At 28.7% G+C, this 20,266-nt stretch overlaps 1 protein-coding gene across 3 annotated transcripts in view; it reads right to left on the bottom strand.

Annotated features, from left to right (window-relative positions):
- LOC121128996 (MICAL-like protein 2) overlaps positions 1-20,266 on the bottom strand; it is a 46,699-nt gene that overhangs the window by 14,706 nt on the left and 11,727 nt on the right. For all 3 annotated transcript variants that reach the window (XM_040724626.2, XM_071893219.1, XM_040724625.2), the window contains exon 2: positions 1,815-1,946. The gene's annotated coding sequence lies outside the window, so the exon portion shown is untranslated. The remainder of the gene's footprint in view (positions 1-1,814; positions 1,947-20,266) is intronic.

Raw genomic sequence — 20,266 nt, 5'->3', positions numbered from 1 at the left:
TTAGATTATGATTTTTTTCTTCAAAAAACCAAGTCCTTAAAACATATTCCTTCCGACACTCCTGGAGTATGGATGTATTAAAAAGATGTTATCATTTCATAATACATAGCGTATAGTTAAATTTTTAAATTTCCAAGAATAAAATATTTTTCTCTAATTATCCAACTTATAACAGATAATTAATTGTAAAAATCTAATCATTTCATAGGATGCTCAATACATATAACTTTGGTCTAATTCAAATATAACTGTTCTTCTTAGATATCAAGTCATTTTTTAAAGCAAGTTCCTCAAAGATTTTGTTTTTGTTAGTTTAAAAAATAAAAGATTTTCACAAAACATTATCGTTCTGATAAGTCGGTCATATTGAAAGAGGAAAAACAATAATTATTTTTATAAAAATGAACATATTTGCCTCTACGTATACAAGAGTTGAGGTTTTTTTCTTTTCATCTTTTGAAATGTGACAATTTTGTCAAATCTCTATCTACTGACAGCTATTTTTTCAACATGGCAGTTTATCTATGCTGTCAGTTGGAGGATGTTGAAGAATCATGATAACTCTTTTAAAAAGATGAGATCCTCCATTGTTTCAAACTACAAAAAAAATATATATATATACCAGGAAGAAAGATCCTGATATAACATTATAAAATCATTGATGACAAAAAAGGAAGATGTTGAAAAGGAAAGATGCATCAATTAAGTACCATGAAATTTGTACTTTGAAGCTCCTCTGAATGTATAGCTCACTAATCACCATTTATGAGATTTAATATAAATATACACAGGATCGTCCGTAGGGGTGTGCTGGAGGGGCTCTAGCCCAACCCAAGTTAAGGAATTTTTGTTTTTATCTAGATTTCCTCATTCGGCCAAATTATGTAGCAAAGCAAAAAGTATAAACTTTAAAACTTTTTTTGAAAGGTACAGATTTTTGAAATTTTTTTCCAAAAAAATTTAATATCTGATTTGTTTTTCCAAAACATTTAATTTTTTTATAAATAACTGTTCATTTTTGATTAAACAAAAAAAAAAATTAAGATTTGAAATTTCATTTTTAAACTTTTTTTTCCAAAAAATGTAATTTTTCTAAAAAAATTTTGTAAAAAAAGTAATATTTGGAATTTAAATTTTTTAAATTTTTTTACAAAAAAATTAATTTTCAATAAATAGCTATGGATTTTTTAATTTTTTTTCTAAAAATTTAATTTTTTCTGAATATCTATTGATTTTTAAAACTTTTTAAAAAAAAAAAAAAAAAAAAAATTTGATTTTTTTTTCAAGGAAGTTAATATTTTAAACTTTTTGGCAAAAAAATTATTTTTTGATTTTTTCCCCTAAAAATTCCAAAAATCCACATATAAGAAATATAAAAAAGCTATAATTAAAATTGGTCTCATATTTAAAGGAAACAAATAAATACATTTCAAAATATTTTTGTTGTATAAAAAAATATCTTTTTTTCATATGATACTGTATGACTGTCTTTCTAAAAAGCTCTCTGGTTCGTGACAATAAATAGGTTGTTCCTAGGGTTCGTATTCCTTTCAATAAAAACTTCATTAGGGTTAGTAATTTTTTCTTATAAAACAATATATTAACGGATTTAATGGCCAGTAATAATATGTATCTATTTTCGTTAATCAACCTACGTTTGTATAAATTCAACATATAGATATTTGATTAATATTTGGTTAATAAAAAGATAATTAACTATGACCTATCTAATATTCTAATCCAATTATCTACTGCCTACATAATACGTCATGTCCATTCTTATTTTAGATCAGTAAGGAAATGTTTTTACTTACTTGATTACTGTGTTGACAATTGTGCTCTGGTTGGTGAAGGTTTTTGGTTTGAAGGAGCAAAAGTTTTTATCCGTTACTATAATGGTTTATGCATAGGTAGTGACTCGAATTGCACTCACTCTTTTGACTTTCCTGAAATAAGTAAAAAATATATATACATTAAAATCTAATTGGTTGTTATTTTGTTTGTCAAATTGGAATTTAAAAAATAATTCATTCAGTTTAAGTACTAATTTTGGGGTTCGATCTGAGACCAATATAAACTTTGTAAGACTGAACTAATTCGGATCCAAAATCTCTCTGGATTATAGTAAAATACATTGATTGGTCCCATAAAATAAAAATTTGCTTCTTTTTGAAAAATTAATTTCAATTTTTCTTTGCCACGGCTTCCATAGACCTAGAAAAATCATGCAATATTTTTATATCCACATGAGGTGAATATAAAACGAGTGATTGGTTGAAAAAAAGCAAAATAAAGGGTCAACGTGATTTATAAATTCATTCCTTCAACAGGGGAAATACAGCCATTTAAGTTACGCTGCATGCGTGATTATTTCATGTTTCTAAAATTCTATAACAGCTTTAAATTTCATTTTATACAAAAGTATTGTTCCAAATCGGTCAAAATAATAATCACGTGAGACCTTATTGGAAAAATATCGATCTCAGACAAAGTTGCAGCACCAATTACTAGATCTAATCATAAAACCATAAAATCATAAATAAATAAATGACATTTTAAAAATAATTAATTATATATAAGATAAGTTTAACATAACACTAGATAAAAACGAAATTAAATCTAAAAGACTAATTGTTCAATATTTAATTCTTGTTTAAATGTTATTCTCTTTTGGTGTCTTGGATTCAGACAACACCAAATACACGATGGTTGTATGAAAATACAATTATAAAAAAATCATACTATCACTAACGAGACCTTGAACTTATATTTATGTATCCATCTATTTACCTAACATGCATACACGCCTTATTCATAGACAAAAAACAACAACAACTAACTAACTAGAGTCTGATGGTCATTAATACATCCTCTTCTGCAACTGGAATACAAAGAACCATATACGTTTGTACAAGACTTTGTCTCTCCCTTCTTAAAGAGCTTGTAATAGTCTTAGACGACTATCGTATTTCATATTCTGAGTATGTCATGTGATACATAGTGCTGCCTTATTTGTTTAACTTACATTCGAACACATACAAAACTATAAATTGGTTGATTCTAAATTTTGATCAAATTTTGAATTGAGGACATTGACTGTCCAAAGATTGTTATAGCCGAATTTTGAATAATTAATTTGAATTAATAATACAAAAAAAACAAAACAAAGAAAGCAAAACATAGCCAGTCAAAAAGTAAGGAAGTTGATATAAAATAAAATAATTATTGTTAGAGATGTTAAAAAATATACTTAGTATTAAAATTGTTCAAAGACAATCAATAGTTTGGAGTAGTGATGAAAATCCGGTGTATTTATTACCGGCCCTTTTTAAAAAACCTAAATATCATTTGTTTTGTTTATAATTCGTTCATATACACAAGTACGACTTATCTTCTGAATTAACGAAACCTTTCAAGGGATAGGAACAATTAAATTTGACACATTGCATAGTTTTGGTAGACACTCAATTTGTAAAAAGAGTAGAGAAGTACAAGGATATAAGCAGTGATGAAAATCCGGGGCTTTTCTTAGCTGGCCGGGTTTTTTTTTTGGAATTAGTAGTCTTAATTTTCTTTTTCATAGCAGTTGTCATTATTATTTAATTCCTGAGTAGTAGTGAACATCTTTTCCTATATAGATTCAATTATATTTAAACCCTGATTGATAATTCATAAAAGAAGGTCCTAGGGACTTGTTGCAGAGATATAATTGAAAGTCCTTGTTGGACTCAGAGTATAATTGGGATTCGACATCGGAGTAGTTATAGCATATGTCCTTGGTTACATCTTTTTCTCCTTCCTCCCAAGTCACAACTGATTGTAGCTGATCTAATGAAGCGTCATGAGGATGATTCTTTCTCTCCTTCCTCCCTAGTCACAACTGACTGTAGCTGATTTAATGAAGCGTCATGAGGATGATTCTCTCTCTCCTCCGAAACATTCTTCAAATTGTCAGGGTTACCATATTAATTTTCGATGTTTTTTTTTTTTAAAGGCCATTCAACTCTGGATTTTCAAAGCTATAAAACAGGCGGGGAAAGGAAGAACATTGTATCAATATTTCTCCGAATATACTTGGCTACGCGACTACTTTTTTATCCTTTATGGGCATTGAGTAATGTGTATGCATAGATATGACTCTATTCGTAATGACTCAACCTTCATGTTTCTTCACCGTTTTAATTGAAGTAACAAGATTAATTCTTCGCAGAGAAGACCAAATTGCACTCGTCACGAAGGAAGATGATAGAGTAACGTCGTTTGTACTCAGCGAGTTTTACCACTTGGCTCATAGTTTTGATCTTTTCATCATTGTCATGAACACAATATCTGGTGAATAGACATACAATGTATAAATGCCTTAACATAACTTCTAAATTACCAATATGTTATTTTTGAAATATGGGTAATAGAAGGCTAATTTTGTTCACGAAAATATGGATTTTCATATCTTTGATTTAAATTAGTTTTATTCATAACTTGAGGCAACAGTTATTTTACTAATGGTATGTATTCACTCAAAGTCATTCACAACATTGCTATTTTTAAACCAAAAAAAAAAAAAAAAAAAAGGTTAGTAACTAATTACAAAGTTAACGGGAAGATTGAGTCCTCACGTTTCCATCTTTTTAAGATGTCAAGATAAATAAATATTTATATATGGATTATATTTAACTTGATTCTCATGCTTGCTGTTTTTAAAGGGGGGAAAAATGTAGTTTTTGTGCTTTGAGAGGATGTATGTGACTATACAGACACTTTATTTTGGCACGTAGTGTTGTCTCCTGAAATCTCTTTATACATTTTTTCCTGTTTAATTATATTCATGTGCCTCTATCTGTGTACCCATGTAATTCCGTATAGGTAGGAATAATTGCTTGACAGAAACAGAAAACGTGGAAATTCAGTTGACTTATTGTTGACAAGGTATGTCCAAAGAGATAAACATATAACTAAATACCATTGTCCAAATTGTTTTTTAAAATAAATATTTTACGAAAAATGTCAAACAGACAAGACTCATTCCTAACATTTCATATTTTATCATGTCACATTTTAAAGAAAGGTACCTACACATATATCTTGTTTTTTAAATGACTGGAGGCTTAGAGCAAAATTTATATATAGTTATCTCAAATAATGCAATAGCATTATTGATGCAGGAAACAGATGATAAAACACAATAGAGTTGTTGTTTTTTAAACCGTACTTTTAAAAGTTTGTAAAATGTAGACTGTATCAAAAATTAACACTTTTTTGAAATGATTATAAATACCAAATTGTCTGCATATTAACCCTAAGTTAATTCCCTTCAAATCTTAACGAAAATATTTCTTCTTTGGAGTGTTTGGCCATAAATATTTCTAGCTTTATTTCAACAAAATGAATGCTATAAATAGATGTGTGTCTGAGCTCTGTTAATCATTAATGTAGCGACAATGATGGCTTCCAGACAGCGGCTGAAGGCCTGGTATCTGCTGCAGATGCAGTCCTCTCTCAGAGCGTCCCATTGCTGGATGATAGTGCCTTTGAGGCCACCGGTGTTAGAATTACAGACACTGTAGGCCTACCCCTTGACATGCGACCAAAAGGTGTAGTAGAGAGGGTTAGCATAAGGGCTGTAGGGTGGACCATAAGTGTATATAGACTCATTCAAAAGAGTCTTGTAACGGAGGAGATGGGGGTCTTTCATTGCTGGTATCAAAAGTGGCCACTCCCAAGGCTCTTTCCACCCACTTTTTCGATATATTTATGGAAAAGTGTGGTATTAAACCCAGAGATCTATGGCATGGGCCCTCATGGACTTAAGGGGATTGGCCTGTGCGTTTTTTTTAACTCCTTCTTGTTCCGTTTGGCTTTTTTGGTAGTTTCTACTATTGATATCTACTATGTTTTATCAACGGTGAAAAATTGAACACTTTTTTACAATTTTATTTCAAGTGTCTGTGAATTAATACCTAAAATAGTTGTATGAGAAACGAACATCAAATTTTGTACAGATTTACTATATCTAAGTTAATAAATTATTATCAAACATAACATTTTCTATGAAGAATAAGATATCTCCCGTCTCCTTTTTTCATATTTATCGTTGTGATGTACAAAAAAAAGGTATGTGATCTTTTAAAACCCCCTATTTTATTCCAAAATTTGTTAATAACTCAAAAACTATTACAATATCATCCCAAAATAATTGAATATGGGAAGTTTATGATAAAGTAGCACTTATACAGAATATGGAAGTAAAATATGCTGCATTTTTGTCTTTCAAAAGTAACCGAGGGTTAAAATACTGGCTAAAACTGTAGCCTTCTTAGAAGAATGAGTCCTAAAGAATTTATGTTACTTATATTCAATTGATATTCATACAAAGAATGTCACCTTTGTAAACTATACTATGACTTAAATGCATTTTTTTTTTGCAAGGAAAAAATATGTTGAATCAATACAAAAAGAAATAGAAAAAAAATCTACCAACAACTTTCAAATACAAAAAAACGTCTAGTAAATAACAAATTATGTACATCAAATAATGATGACTAATTTATTTATGATCCGTAAAATCCATTTATGTAAAAAATCAAGGAAAGATTCTTTTAACTTATAAATTTTTCTCAGGTTTTTGTTCGTCAATAACGAGTTTTTTTTTTTACTCATGTGTTTGAAAGTGTAGGTAGGTTTGCTTGCTAGCTCGTTTAAAAAAAAGTTTATTTATTGAAATCCACGCCCTTCATTATCGATATATATGTATCTAGTGGGTACTACATAGTGTAATAAATATCTCCACAAAAAGCAAGAGAAAGTCTCAATAAAAGTATAATTATGACCAAAAAAAAAAATAATACAATTTTAAAAATCAAAACATTTTACTTTACATTTTATGTACAAGTTACAATTTTGAATGAATTACATAATTAAACATTTTTAAACATGACGTTATCACTCTGAAAGTCGACCATCTTGAATGAGGAACAACCTATCAAACTTTATTATAAGAAAGAAATTTCCTGGAGAATTTGGATGACTACCAAAAGCCCATTATCTGTCTTCATTCTCTAAAAGAACATTATCTTGAAGGTATATTCATAATGGTAGTGACAAAGAGCTATTATCGTTTTACTGAAAGAATTCAAATGGTTAACTGAAGCAGGTACTCTCATTTATTAATTGTTATAATGATGCCATATAAATGGAGTTTACAATTATGATATTGTTTAAGATCCAACAAACGGAACGGAACCGCTTTTCCGTCCTACATATATTAAGACAAGATACAAAACATCTCATTTTTATATTGAATCATGTATAAGAAAATAAGTCTAACCTGGATATCAACATAGACTAATACAACACTTTATTACTTTTATGAGGGTGATATGAAAAGTTTCCGACATAAATCCAAAAACCAAATCCTGTGGCCCCCCCTTTTTAGTCCTTCACTAATTGAATTATGTTTTGCACATATTTCACACCTGGTCATAAATGAATTCGTAGTGAATGAGGTCAGGGACCCACTAATACGACCACCACTATGAAATGCAATTAGCAAAATAATAAATTAGAAAATTCCATTTGCTACTATGTAAGTTCTTAATGAATTGAGTAGAAAAATATAAAATTAGCCAGGCGTGGAGAGAGGATTCTATATATATATATAATATGGTTGGTATAGATAGAAATATGAAAATTTATCACACAAAAAATATAATTAATATTAGTTCTTTTTCGGGAAAATATTTTATGTAGTTGTACATTAAAAGTGTTTTTCTTTATTTATCACTGTATGTATGTAATTTGAATTTATTTCACTCCAATTAATAAATATTGTAGTTTTGTTAATGTTTTACATGTTTAACTGCCTTCTTTAATTCTTAAAGTTAAGTAATGATGCAGTAATGAGCGTTCAATGTAGTATTGTGTCGAATCTAATGAATTAGAAAATCTAACTTAAGATTAAAATCATTTGGGGTCTAAAAAGGGATACTCTGTAAAGTACTTACCTACTTTTCATGTAGGTTTTTTGAGGTTATTTCGTTTGTTTTGTGAGATCTAATGAGCTAATATTTTGAATGTAGCAACTGTAAATGGAAGCTCAAAACATTTGATGAGATTGAGTGATACAAATCAAGGTGATTAAACACACAATATGAAGTCGAGTGGGGAAAAATCATGGATTTAAGTCGAGTTAAAAGCTGTCTATAATTTTTTTTCTAGCCGACACAACACTTAGGGGCGTACGGAGGATTATATATATATTATTATTATTTTTTTTAGGAGGGCCAGACTCAGTTTTTGGATTTTTTTCGTAAAAAAATTGTAAAAATTAATTTTTTTGAAGAAAATTTCAAAAATCCTCAGCTGTTCACAAAAAATGAAATTTTTAGGAAAAATACTTCATATAAATATTTTTGGAAGAAAATTTCAAAAAAAAATTTCTAGTAATACATTTTTGATAATTTTTTTTAAAATCCACAGCGATTGAAAAAAAAAATACTAAAATCTACAGCTGTTAACAAAAACATTTCTTTTTGCAAAAAATTCTAAAATTAAATTATAATTATTAAAGTTTTTCAAAAAAAAGTCCATAAATTGATAGCTATTCATAAAAAAAATAATTTTTTTGAAGAAACTTTCAAAAATCCTCAGCTGCTTACAAAAAATGAAATTTGTAGGTAAAAGACTTCAAATATATTTTTTTGTAAGAAAATTTGAAATAAAATTTTTGGAAAAAAAGTTTCTAATATTACATTTTTGGGGGAAAAAAATTAAAAATCTACAGCTATAAAAAAAATACAAAATCTACAGCTGTTAACAAAAAAATTAATTTTTTGGAAAAAATTTAAAAATTAAATAATTATTATTAAAGTTTTTCGAAAAAAAGTCGATAAATTGATAGTTATTCATAAAAAAATCAAATTTTTGAACAGCTACGGCTCCTCCAGGCCTCACCATGCAGATACCCTCACACTAGTTCAAAGTTCTACAAAACATCATTCAATGGGTTCAAAAACATATTATCCCATCTTTAAATAGTAGACGGATGTTTATTTTTCTTTAGATTTTAATATCTAATAGCCTATTTATACGTCTCCTGTGGTGATGCAGTTTCTTATAACATAAATAAATATATACAAATAAAAAGTGGGTAAAACTCATGGCCAATGACATCATGGCGAGCCGATGAATGGGGAAAAATAAGTACCTATCTATACATGTAGATCCTTAGTTAGGAAATGCTCGATTAATGAATAACTCAATCATCATAATATATATACAATACAAAATATGCAAATATATGCTCTAATGCTGAGACTAAAATCACAGAACTTCTTATTGGACATCTCCAGTAGTAGTACTTTATATATTGATCATCCCGAATGAAAATATTTGCATTTTGGGTTATTGATCCGAAAGAATTAATAAACTGCTTCCAACAATTTTATTATTTTTAAATCTATGTAAAAAGTGGACTTTATTCGTTAAAGTCGTTATATAGTATACAATACATTTTGTAAAAATTGTTATGAATTCGAACCAGAGACAAAATAGCTTATAAAATTAGTATAATAAGAAAAAAAAGAGTAACGACGGACACGATTCGAATAGAAGAAGTGATCATCAATTATCTGTTAGTAATTATTATTAGACATGATGTATTATTCATACATAAAAAAAACTCATGGATTGACAAATAAGCATAATATGAAACTAGATCATAATTCAATCATTATTCCAACAGAAAACAAACCTTTAATGCATTATATATTAATAAATATTGAATATTTTGAGTAAAAAAATTCTAAGGGGACATCCTTTTTAACCAAAAATAAACTATAACGACGTATAAACTTCCTTTATGTATTATATATTAGGGTGTAATATCCTTGAGGTAAAATGCCTTTAAGGCAAAATGTCCCGAGGAAAATAGTTGAAGGGAAAATTACTTTGTACCACTCATTAATGTTGTTATGATATCAATATTTTCGTACTGTAATCAGTACTTCAGTAAAATTTTCATAATATTTTACCTAAAAAAAAATAATTTAAAATGTCGTTGAAGGCATTTGGCATGTAATTACAAGAGCGTCTGTATTACTTTTGTTTGGGATAGGAGGTGGCTTAGGAATTAGATGTCTATAATTATATAAAAGACCATTTTTAAAATACTTTTATCTTATAAATAATTTTTCTTTGTGGAATTTTTGAGCGCCAATTTTTTCATGATGTAATGGAGGAGCAATAATCAGTTTCAATATCAGTTAAGTACTTTGTACTTTGATTAAAATCTGTCAAAACACTGTAGCACTTTAGTATCCAGTGGTGTCCGTAGTATTATATTTTTGGGAGGCTGGGCTATTCGATTTTTTTGGAAAGAAATTTCAAAACATTAATTTTTTTCAAAAAAATATTAAAAAAAACCACGACTATTCAGAATAAGTTAATTTTTTTTGAAAAAAAAATTCAAAAATTAGAGTTATTTGGAAGATTAAATTTTTTGGAAATAAACTTCAAATATATATTTTTTTAAAAAAATATTTAAAAAATCTACAATTATTCAGAATAAAATTAATTTTTTTTCGAAAAAAATTTAACAAATCTATAAATATTCTCATAATATTTCAAAATTAACAGCTGTTCTAATAAAAATAATTTTCTTCTAAAAAAATTTAGAAAATCCACAGCTATTTATAAAAAATTAATTTATTTTGAAAAATTTCAAAAATTCATAGCTGTTTACAAAAAATAAAAAGTTTAGAAAAAAAAAATTCAAATATTTAATTTCTAAAAAAGAAAATTCAAAATTCTTCAGCTGTTCTCAAAAATGTCAAAAACTAAATTGAATCTAATTCAAAATTATTTGAAAAACAATTTCAAATATTAAATTTTTTTGGAGAGAAATTTCAAAAATCAATAGCCATTCACAGAATATTATATTTATTAAATTATTAATTGTTAAATTTAATTAAAAATATAAATATCAAATTTTATAGTACAAAGCCTCTTTTTTTTTTTTTTGGAGGGGGGCTTCATCTTCTAGCCAACCACCTGTAGACACCCCTGGTATCGGTATACCGATCAACACTAATTGAAAACTGCATCAAATACTGATATTATATCCAGTATAATATATGTATGTATTGCAAGGCCTCCTCGTAATGTGAGGCATGACTGTGCATATTCTCAACTAACGGTACACTTAATAATATGTACATATTAATATATTAGTTATACATATATACAAAATATATTTGATTATATGCAACTCCCTTGCGTCTTAACATAAATAATAATTCAAATAAATAATTTGGGAAAATCCTTTGCAGTTATTATTATTAATAATATTATTGCTTTTAGAATGATTATACTTATTAATAATATATGTAGTATGTATTTATATATATAAGGTAAATAAATAATAAAAAGAAGAAGAGCCTACTGTTTTCTCTTTATTATAAAGTCAAGTCGCTCATGGCTAAATACATAGCAGAACAAAAATCCAAAGAATTGCTAAAATAATATTAATGCATGTAATTTTCTGTAAAGTATTTGATTATAGAGTAATTCTATTAATGAAAGAATACGTAAAAATTGATGATATGAAGTAGTCAAATGATATCCTTTTATCAAAAAGGAAAACAGGAAATATTTTTGCACTTTTTTTTTTTTTTTTAGCCACTATGCAATTTCCTTCCTTCTCATGTGTTATCCGTCCCTGCACAGTCCGTTTATTTATTCTCCAAGAGGTCATTGAACGCCTTTTTCAACAACAACAATTTATGCTTGCATAAATATCATGCCCTTGACAACATAGATATTTAAGGAATAGCTAAACTTACAATTTTGATCTTTTATTGACATTAAATTTTTTACATTAAACCCTGTTAATAAATTAGGGGCGACTGCAGGGGGTGGTCACTATGTAGTTTCTTTCGAAATCAACATCTGATGTCTTGGTCGAATTAAAGCCAATCTTGGATAATCCTCATTTTCTAAAAGTGTTGTGCAGATTTATAAGTGAAATTATTTCTTCGACTCAGAGCAGGATTAAGGATCGACATCGTGGACTGCATATGATGGGACTGAACCAAGGTTCTCTGTCCTAAATAAGGAACACATCAATAGCTGCTTGCTAGTTATTTATGCAGTAATATTTAACTATACTTGACGCCCACATGCTAAGTTCTTTGGATCAATCCTGAGGCCAAGATCGACCAGGATTGGTCTCATAAAAAACACTTATATATTGTGTTGTCACGATATCAATATTTAGTATCGTTATTTCAAAACCAAAAAAAGTTCTTTCACATACAAACCATGGGGAGAGTGTAGGATTTTTGTAGGGGATGTGTGGAAGGAGGAGGGATTTCAAGTAGAAAAAGGCGGTTTTCATTATTATTTTATTTACGGAGAGGGTTTTAGTGGGGTCAACAGTATTATCAAGTAATGCCTCTTCAAGAATTAATTACTGCAGTAAAGAGGAAAATCTTCTAGAAATAAAATATCAGTAGTGAATGTAAAATATTCTAACGATAGGTAATAATTATTATTTACTAGTTATAAATTTTAACACCCCAACAAACTTATAAATAATGAACACGCCCGACAACATTCTTCCTTTTAAAATCTTAGCTTTTTCTTTACATATATCCCTTGTTCAGGGATAACATATTTTTTGGTAGTATTCTCATAGGCGTGATTTTTACTCTAAAAAAGAAGGATTCTTTTTTCACATCTCCAGAGATTAGATAAATAACGTTCAATGGTTTTGAGAACAATTAAATAAGAGTGGCTGTAAAAGTATTGATAGAGCTGAGTTTACAGGGGAAAAATGAATATGAAGAGTTGGTACGAATGTAAGTCTTTCATGTTTATAATATTGTCAGTGCTGTTCATTATTCATTCATATAAATCTAATCGGTGGAGCAGAAAAAACGGGTTTGGTTAAATTCTTCAACTTGTGAGGATCTTGGATTAATAGAAAAACAAACTTTTTTCGTTAAAAAGACAAAAACAGCATTTCTGAGCCGTGGGGTTATTCCAAAATACTCGATATATTACGAAATATTACATAAAAAATGGTCAGAACCCTATTTTGTAAGCTATAAAAGACAATTTCTTCAAGTCTAGTCCTAGTAAATTTGAAAAGGGAGCCCAGGAATAGAACCCAAACAATCAATAAAAATATTATCTTTCACAGTTCTAGGAGTGATAATCAAAAAATATAGAATGTTCTGTTTGGCACACAGAACTGAAAAATCATGCAAATTACTCAAATAATTTAAAAAAGAACCGATACTCCCTAGATTTATAAGTAGGATCCATAGTCCATCACTAACTTCAACGCGAGAAATAATTACCCATATAATGACAAAGAATCCTCCTATTAAGTGTACGTAGAAAGTTCCCTAATCTAAACGTCCTTGAAAGAAGAAGCAAAACCCTTTTTTAATAATACTGTAGTTACTAACTTATTAAAAGAGCCTATAGGAAAAAACAAAAAAGAAGACCCCCCTAAGAACATAACGCATCATACATCTAGATATAATATAATAGGTAATGTTAAGAAAAAACCACGAACCCTTGGCAAAATTAAAAGTGAAAACTGAGCGTGTGTACATACATATATCATGAGATAGAGCCAACCAATGGTTAGTGATTGAATAGAAACCTACCGGTCAAAATAAAGAGAGGAAGGAAAAGAAAGAGAAGAAGAACCTCTGATAAATAAAAACTTTCACCTTTATTTGTACTCTGTGGTGCTTATATACATTGTACATACACTATTTATCCCTGCCAAGCCTATAAATAAACGTATGAACATGAATAATACTCTTTTGATTACTACCACTGGATATTTATGAAGATAAGTAGAGTTTACTTTAAGAGTTCCTATGAGTAAACCGTTTAATATTTTCAAATTAAGTTCAGTAAGACTAAAAGTCATTTAAGACAAAATTGATTACATATTAAATTTAAAATGAGTAATTAGCTGTTGCATCATTTAATACTATCACCCTCGCAAATTGATCACCAACTGTAAACAGGGCATAAAGGCTGACCAGACCTTTACTACATCTTTCTTGTTGAAGGAAGACTTGTCCTCTTAATGGAGAGCTTCAGGTATCTCAAGGCGATATGGGGAGGTTCGTTTGCCTTTCTTCTCAGCTCTGACCATAACTAGAAACTACACAGTTTAACGTCAGGGCTCATTGAAGGTCCTCACATCTTCCTTGATAATGACGTAGAACTGGCTGGTAAGGTAATGCAAGACAGTTTTTTGCAACATGGGAAGGCCCTGAGTCTTGAATCCACATGAACCTTATAACTAGAGGGTATGTGACCTCCAGCCTCTCAACATTCTTAAAAGGGTCCAAATAAACTGAGGAAGTCAACTTGAGACTGGTGTTAAAAATGTGAGCCGGCAGGACATTAACTCTGTTCTTTGCTCGCCAGTGGTCATTCTTTGGGTTGTAGGTAGAGTCCAAGGTAAAGTTTGATTTATCACTGAATAGCTTTATGATTGCTGGAGTTAATTTACTCATTTGGCGGTATTTCTCTTCGCAAACATATGTCCTTCATCTTCGTTGTATAATGGTGACGCCTTCACCACTAGTAGGCCTTTAAACTAAGGTTGATATAAATGCCCCTGACTGTCCTCCTATTGATACACCTCCTCCGAGCATCAGTAGCCATTGATACGCTTGGAATCGGTACAAAATAGGTACTTTGTATTTTGGTACTGTTCGATACTTTTCCGACTCAAAATGTATAAAAATGTAGTTCAGGGAAATTGACATGCACTTACAGAGGCGTTCACAGGATTTTTGCTTCGGGTTAGGAGCTAGATCACAAATCTAACATTTTTTAAAATATAAAAGAACCATTAGTTTCGGGGGGGAGGATTGAGGGAGGTCGGAAATTTGAGGGGTTAAGACGTCAGTGAGCAATTTTTTATAATATAGAGGAGTTGTAACTATCGTTTCCAATATTAGATGAGTAAAATTCTAATTGAAATGTGTCAGTACACCGGTACCTCTACTGAACCGGTGTATCGAGCAACACTAACGTCTACAAAATCCTTACTTATGCTTTTTGTGTACAAAGAGATTGTATAAGTTGGAATTTCTTCGTCTGATAATGTCTTATCTAATCAGAGCATTAGTAATTTTATTTACAAAATATCACTCCTTTAAATATCAACCACCACTATCATTATATAATTTTCTTTGCACAATGCTTCATATTTTTTTCGTTTTGGTCGCCACTTGTACACGACATATATACAAATATCAGTATACAGAATCATTATTTGTCAATTTGCAGAAATGAAATAGAAAAAGTAGCCAAATTATATATGTATGATCGTGAAGAAGAACAAAACGAGATTCAAACAGCGATAAACCTGTACAATAAATTCAATGCAAATACAATTATTGAAAAAAAAAAAAAAAAAAATAGCAAGTCAACATTGACCATCTAAATATTTTTTCTTAAGTGTTTCGTTCCCTTTTGCCTGTATATCTACTTACACTAAAGGTACCTATTTAGTGACAATAGCTAGGCCCATATGCATGTATATTCTTCACTATATATTTAGGTACATTCAACTATGAAAAATGTTGTACACATATTTGTAATAATTTGACGTTGTTATAAAATATTCATACATCCGTGGCCCATCAACACTAAAACAATCTAAAATGAATTTTCCCAAAATTGCTCTGGATCACTTATTTTATATTCTTCAATTATTTAAATACCATGAAGAATAGATTGGATAAATTGCAAATTATACATAAATCTCCTACAAACTATCAGTTTTTTTAATAATATAAATTATATATGAAAGACATTATCCGGCCCAAATAGAGTCACATACATTTAATGAAGGTTTAAAATTACCCTAACCATAATTGGGGTATTTTAACTCATCCTAAAAATATGAATGCAAAACATATTGTCGATCGAAGATAAGGCTGTATGCATAAATGAAATAAAAGCATCTAAATTGGGTATGTTTCTTTTTCTTAGTACTTATACAAGATTGATTTTGTTTTAACATACCAAATATATAAAATTATACAAAAATCTTTATCATAAGCTAACAAAGAATTGACAGAAAAACATGAAATAATCATCTACCTATAATACCATATTAATACTATAATTTATAATGTTTTTTGGGCCCTCTGGTAGAAATACTAGTTTTTCAACCCCGTGAGTGTTTCATCTCTTAAGAGTAGTCAGTATTACGGAGTAGAAGTCATCATCAATGGTGTTTGAAGGCACAAAGGAAGGGTACAAAGAGAACGGTACATGATGTGATGCTTTTTATATGCTAGGAGTGTTTTACTCTTCAGAACACGGAAGTTCAAAGCCATGTTCAAGGCAACAGTATATATATGTATTATATATAAAAAAAGACAAAAGCATATATTATAATGTACCGCTGCTCCGGCTTATGAGTCATGACTCACTTTGGGCACTCTGTAGTATTTAAATGTAACATAAGTGGCACACACCATGAGCGTCTTTCTAACCCAATTGCTTAAGGAAGCTTGATTATAACGGTCCAAAAAATAATCATGCAAATCAAGAGAGTCACTGATTGGTTTCATTTCATATTTCCTTCAAATTAATTATTATTTATTCAAGCGAGTCTCTTTTACCTATAGATCTATCTGACGTGTACAAGTTGTATCTTGAACACGCACAGATAAAAAAAATGAGCTATAGTATTTGAAATGAAGATTTTTTCAGTACCTTTTGAGGGGCATTTTTTTTTTGTGTGTGTGGGGGGGGGATGATTATTTGATTTTTATATTAAAAAAATTACAAAAATTTCAAAACATCATAACTATTAACCAAAAAAATAATATTTTTGGAAATAATTTCAAAATTTAAATTTCAAATATTAATTTTTTTAGAAAAAAAAATCAAAAATGCATAGTTATTCACAAAAAAAAATTAATTTCTTTTCCAATAACTTTCAAAAACTTAATTTTTTGGAAAAAAGAAATCAAAAACCCATAGTTACATACAAAAAATTTCAAATGTTAAATTTTGTGGTAAAAAAAACAATCAAAAATCCATAACTATATACATAAAATTTTAAATATTTTATTTTTTGGAAAAAAAAAATCGAACATCCAAAGTTATTTACAAATAATTAAATTTTTTGGAAATAGTTATAAGAATTAGATTTAAAAAATATATTTTATGGAATGAAATTTCAAAAATTCACAGCTATTAACAAAAAAAATATAATTTTTACGGAAAAATTACAAAAATTATAACTCTAATATTACATTTTTCGGGAAAAAAATTCATAACTATTCACAAGAAATTAAAATTTTTGATTGGCCATATAATTTACCGTAATGACGAAAGAAATTACAAGTAAAAAATCTTCTTTTTTTTGGGGGGGGGAGGGTTACAACCCCTCAAGTGCACCCCTGCTTTTAGTCTCATATTTTAATGTAATATTTTATTCATAAAAAGAGTAATATTTGATTTTTTTCTTATAACATATGTAATTAAATGGTGGATTAAAACTATATGATACTATCATATAACATTTGAAAATTAAATGGTTTAGTGTTATAAATAAAAAAGTTTTTTTAGGACGAATAAACTAGAGCTTGTACAATCTGATAGTACAAGCTAAATTTACCACTCAATCTCGAATTCTTTTTTTTTCTGCCATTTTTCTATAACAAGATATTATTTTTTTTTGAAAAAAAATGATTATACCATTCTGTCTGTGCTATTGTTTTGTTTTTGAAGGGTAAACCTGGGCAGGTATAAAATAATTATATATATATATATATAATTACGCTTGTAAATTTTATTATTCTTGTTGTGTAGAATTGGCGCCACTACTAAAAAAACTTAATTTTAGTGTGTTTATTATTATTTTCATGAGTATTTTGACCGATTTTCAGCTTATTTTATACAGAATAATATGTATGTTTATGAGTAGATAACTAGATAGTATCGCTCCGTTGAGTCATCAGTAGAAATGGACTTATTATCCGTCATGATTACATGTGAATGTATGGGATTCATATATATATATATGCAAACAGGAGAAACAATAGCCTCATTAGAGGTGAAACAATAATCATATAGGTAGCTATGATTAAATGTTACATTATGCAAAAAAATTACCATGAATTTAAAAAATCGTCAAATTATATGTACAATATAACAATTCTTATATATATATATATATATATGGTTTATTATTATATACTAGAAGAACCCCTAAACTCGAGGATTATTTTCCCAGAAGGAGAAACAGGAAGTGATCAGGGGCGACCGCAGGATTATATCAATATATATATTTTTTTTTTGGGTAAGGAAGGAGGGGGATGGGGGCCCTCCAGCCCACCCCTTAGACACTTCCCTGGTGATGCATACGTTTAGTTTTAAATCAGTTATCCTGATAAGAAATAACAAATGATAGACCAATCAGTTTTCAACTATCAAGCTCTTATTACGGGGCGTGTAATTATTTGAAAACATAGCACATATCCTGCACTGTCAATTTTTTTTGAAACGATGATCGAATTATTTCGAGTAAAAATGGAGTCTTATTATTTTAAAAAACAAGTAGATAATATTTTTTTTCTACTATTCATTATTTAAATTCGATTGTACAATATACCTATGTATTAAATTTCGTATTCACGGATCGAGTAGAATTTTTTAGAAAAACCAGTATTTGAATATTTTTTGCTTGATTAACAACTATAGTTTTTAGCCGAACGATGCAATTTCATATACAAAAATGTCAGAAATATTCTTCAAATTTAAATACGACACACCTCATTAAAACAGCTATTTTCATAAATATATAGTATGGCCTATTCAAATTGAAAATGACCGGTTAGTATATGGGCTGTATTATTGAGGTGATTCAAGGCAGCAAAAATATTATTTGTGACCATCTAAATTCCTTTACTAACTTCTATGTATAGTTTAGTGCCATTTGACCAAATCAAGATCTATATTTTGTAAACAAAAGTTAATTGGGATTTCAAGTGAGATGCAAAGTATTAATTTTGCATCAAAATTCGAAAATGTCAAGTACTGAAGTGGTCTTGTTCCTAGGTTCTACTACAATGGGATGCATATGTTAGAAACTGCTAAATTTTCGCGATAAATATTTAATAAAACCTCTCTTCTTTAACTTTTTTGACCTTTTCAATCAATTATATTTACTAAATATTCGTGCAGGGTTTTCTTGGCTCCAGACAATTTATTAGTGTGTATAAAATGCAATGATTTAGCTTGTGCAAAAAATAAAATGCTTAAACAAACAAAAAAACAACTTTATTTTTATCAATTATATATGTAAATATGGTTTTTGGGAGATTCTTCTATTGATGGCCTGAATAAATCTTTTGGTTATATTTAAAGATAAATATTAATTTACTCATTTATATAGTTTGAACAACAATTTATTTATTTATTTGTAAAATAAAATGTCAGTTTTTCTCAATTAAAAATAGAGTTTTCTAAAAATACATGTTAACAAAATATTTATAAATAAAATAATATATTTTGTTCTTCAACCTTAAAAAAATAAATAATAAATTTGAGCTTCAAATAATACGAAACCATAAATAATAAGATATAATTAATTCTCCTCCTACTTCAGCTCAATAAATTGTACGTTTAAAATGCTCAAATAACTCGGAGAATATAAATCATAAATGGGGGTGAGTTTTTAAATGTATTATTGAGTTCTTAGAGGCTTTAAACATCCCTCCTCCTCCTTCTCAATATAAATGATTAAAAATTCACAGTGGGACAGTTTTGTTCTATTACTATTTACATACAGGGTGTTTTAAAAATGTTGGACATACTTTTCCTCATTGAATAATATAATTTTTTTAAATAACTTATAAATAGAAAAATCTACGTTTATTCCGGAAAAATAGCACGAAAAATAATATTAAATAATCAATGAAATATAAACATGTTGGACGTATTAAGACAATCTCAACAACGCCCACTGCCAAGGCTAAAAAGCACGGTGTTGATAGAAAACAGCATTTGGAATCATCTTTAACACATAGGGAAACTCAAAATCCTACTCGTTTTTTACAGATCTAAAGACTGCCTTGCTGGGCTTAGTGCTTTGATTTGTCTTTTTGGGGTTGTCAATATGTTTTTACAAATTTTTAGAAGGATATCTCATATTTTCCAAATATGATATGAGGTCATTCATTTTTTTATATTAAAATATGATAGAACA

Source organism: Lepeophtheirus salmonis, chromosome 14, assembly GCF_016086655.4.
Source record: "Lepeophtheirus salmonis chromosome 14, UVic_Lsal_1.4, whole genome shotgun sequence".
Classification (NCBI taxonomy): Eukaryota; Metazoa; Arthropoda; class Copepoda; order Siphonostomatoida; family Caligidae; genus Lepeophtheirus; species Lepeophtheirus salmonis.
The sequence above is the reverse complement of the archived record's forward strand: the minus strand, read 5'-3'. Positions and strand labels throughout refer to the sequence as shown.